The following is a 3,372-nucleotide window of genomic DNA, read 5'->3' as shown; positions in this document are numbered from 1 at the left end:
TGCGAGGCACCGGGCACCCTCTCTTCTCATCCATTTCACTTAGGCAGCCGCTTTCAATGGAAATTGATGGCACGCTAGGGCTGGACAAGTCCTGAGCTGCCGTTCGGATTCTGCATTCAAAATCTTCATTTGCAGCAAACAATGCACGTGACTCCACTTAATGCAAGTTAATGTCCACATGACTATCACAGAACAAAGGCGTAATAAAGGATCAATAATCGCAATGATCTAAGTATCGGGTTTGAAATATTTAACCAGAGGCAACAATTAAGGTTCTTTTGATGTTGCAAACTTAAAGTCTGTGGTCTTGAATCTACGTCAAGCATTTACCCTTAATGATTGTACAAGTTTCCCTAAATGATGCTTCCCCCTGACTCAGGCTCAGCTACCTACAGAGCCAGCGCAGACACAAAAAAATCACACTTCAAAAATCACATGAAATTACAATGAACTTTTCTCATTTGCTAGCCTCTTGTCACTTTTAAACAATGCTAAACTAAAGATAAAATTTATAATTTAACTTGCATGATGGCAAGCCATTAAATGATTCCCAAGGAAATTTTAGATCAAGGGGGCTTGCGTTTTATAAAGCATAAAGGCCTGCCAGTGTTTGTCAGCTGATGGGGACTGCAATGTTTTGGGGCTTTTTGGCCTTGTTTTTCTGCATGATATTCAGATTTTGGAAGTGAGGAAGAATATTTGCTTGCTGGTAGCCTGAATTCCACTGAGATACAAAGCTCTGTCTCTTTGAGAATGATAAAAGAAGTCAGGCAGGGTATTGTATACCATCTTGCATTAAGAAAAACTCGGAGGTTTAAGGCCATCTGTATTTAAATCCAAGGACAGATGAGACATTTAAATTTTAGTAGCACTCAGTTATATACCTGACATAGAGAAATGGCTGCAATCCGTTTTATCAGGCTGGAGAACAGGCATTAAATGACAAAATATTAGTCAGGCCATAGATCCACGAAACCTGTAAGTTCTGCAGCAGCTTCATTAAATGTGTTTTTTATCAGAGGGGAGAGAAGGGTCTGGTATAACATTGCTAGTGTTTGAGGCATTGGGCTTTTAGAAGATCGCTGCCAGATACTTCATCCATCTGTCTATTTTCATATTTATTGTTTTACCAATCACTTTATTCATCCATCTGTTCATCTGTGTAAACCCATTTTTTTAAATTTTAATTTTTATTTATAGACTGACCTTAATAAACTCTCCTCAAGTACCGCGTGTTTATCACTGTCATGGATGAAAACGTTATTAATGACAGGAGGGCTGAGCAGGGAAGACGACTGCCCTTTAAATTCCTTTTCAGCTGACTGGACCGCAGCAACTCAGCTGGGTGGAGGTGGTTGGATCGATAAGGTCGGAGTTCAGTCACTGGTCCCATCTCCTCTATCATCCCCATCACTGCCAGCTAACGATGCCTGCAGGTGGAGCGGGGGCACTTGGCTACGTTTATGAATTGCCTCACTCCATAGCGAAGGCTTTTCCGCCCCGTAGGAAAAGCTGTGGATAGCTCGGGATATTTATTTTGAAATGTATACAAGGGAAGACACGGATGTCAATACAAGAAAAGCAGCCCGGTGCGTTTAGAGTAAATATCGCCGGCTCCTAGCGTAGCGCTGGCACCGCGCGTTTCAGCTCTGCCAGGGAAATTCTGATTAAACATAAGTAATGATGCCGGTCGTTGGATGCTTTCCACATCCCACCAAGGAACGAGAGGCGAGTTAGTTTTCAGCACACAGTCACTAGCACTGTACTTTCAAGCCAACTACTTAAACTGCCTTAATTGCCAGAAATCCGGGGCTGATGCCCACAACATTGCAAATGCCTCTGTATTTGCCCACAACAGCCAGGGCTTCGATACCCACACCTGGTTTGGGCAGCAATAGAGATATTTCGTTTCGCAAGTGCATAACTCATAAAACAGTTCAGAAAATGCCATTTGTTACGACTAATCATGTCTTTAATTGCCAACAGCAATATGGATGATTGTTACATTGAAAATAGAAGGTGGTAAGATTACCTCAAAATTATACACTTATGGATTAAGAGTGTTTCAGATTTATGAGAGGTAATAGTCACGAGGTGGCTATAAATGCTTTACAGGTTCACTTAGTTGACACAAGGTCTAACCTTGCCGCAAAAATACATTTTTATTCTGCAGACTTAAAGCAGGTTTGACAAATACTCTCCAGGATAACTCAACCCTCACGTTTTATCTTTGGTTGGCCTAGGTGCTGTTTGAGACAGAGTTTCGCCGTGAAAGATGTAGCTGTGAGGCTGGGGACATTCCCCTCACGGCTTCATCTCACCTCCCAGCTCATTAGAAGTCTTGGATTCCTGCCTGGCATTTTATTTTGACATCAGAGGTGTAAATCAAGTCATAAACATATTTAAACTAATGTTGTTGAAAATCTGTAATTCTGACAGCGAAATGAGCAACAAAAAGTGCATATAATATTTGGTGACATGTAATTTTAACTTCATCCAGTCTCTTTGCTTTTGAGACATTGTTACCTGCAGGATAAGGCAATAAAATAAGGATGTACAAGAATGTGTCAAATGTAGGGCTTCCCTAAATTACACTCTGAGGCACAGATTAATACATTTAATACATTCCAGTCATGAGTGAAGTACTTATAGCAGAACAACTGCTCCTTCAGTGATATCATTCACTGGAATGAACTACAGCTAACAGTGACAAGCTGGAAAAATGCCCCCACTTTTCAAACTGTACAAATGGCATTTGGACACAGTAACTCAAAACTGGACACTTCATTTCAAGTTTAAAGCTAGTGGTCCAGTCAAAAGCTATTACTCCATCTTCTTTATTTGTAGTCCATGCTTTTGTGCTCTTTAAGAATCAAATAAATACTGGTGTAATGGTTAGCAACTGCCAGTTCAACGAAAAATACTGCTAAATTCACCAATAAGTCTTTTTTCTACACACACAAATTTATGACATAAGAACTGAACCCATTCCTGTTACAATGTCTGGATAGTTTTTTAATGTAGAGGGAGACTCACTTTAGTGATAAGAGTTTAAACCTCAACTACTTTTTCCTTCTTTCTGGATCATACATCTAGATAGAGAAGAGCGTGAAATAAACGACTGGTGCGTGTAAGCCAAGGTGCACTGAGCTGGCCCGTTCTCAGCTCCATCAATCCAGCAGAGGCGAGTGATCTCCGTAGCTCTGCGGCCTCCTGCACCGACTACTCCTTCCCTTTTGCATTTACACCAAGTGAAAAGAGATTATTTAAATGCAGATGCAGGTCTGCCTCCTCCTCTGCATTACTGTAAGAATTTGATGGAGAGGGGAAGGAGACTGAGCCAGGTACAAGCTCACTAGATGCCGCCTCCTT

This window comes from Strix uralensis, chromosome 7 (assembly GCF_047716275.1).
Source record: "Strix uralensis isolate ZFMK-TIS-50842 chromosome 7, bStrUra1, whole genome shotgun sequence".
NCBI classification, from domain to species: Eukaryota; Metazoa; Chordata; class Aves; order Strigiformes; family Strigidae; genus Strix; species Strix uralensis.
The sequence above is the reverse complement of the archived record's forward strand: the minus strand, read 5'-3'. Positions refer to the sequence as shown.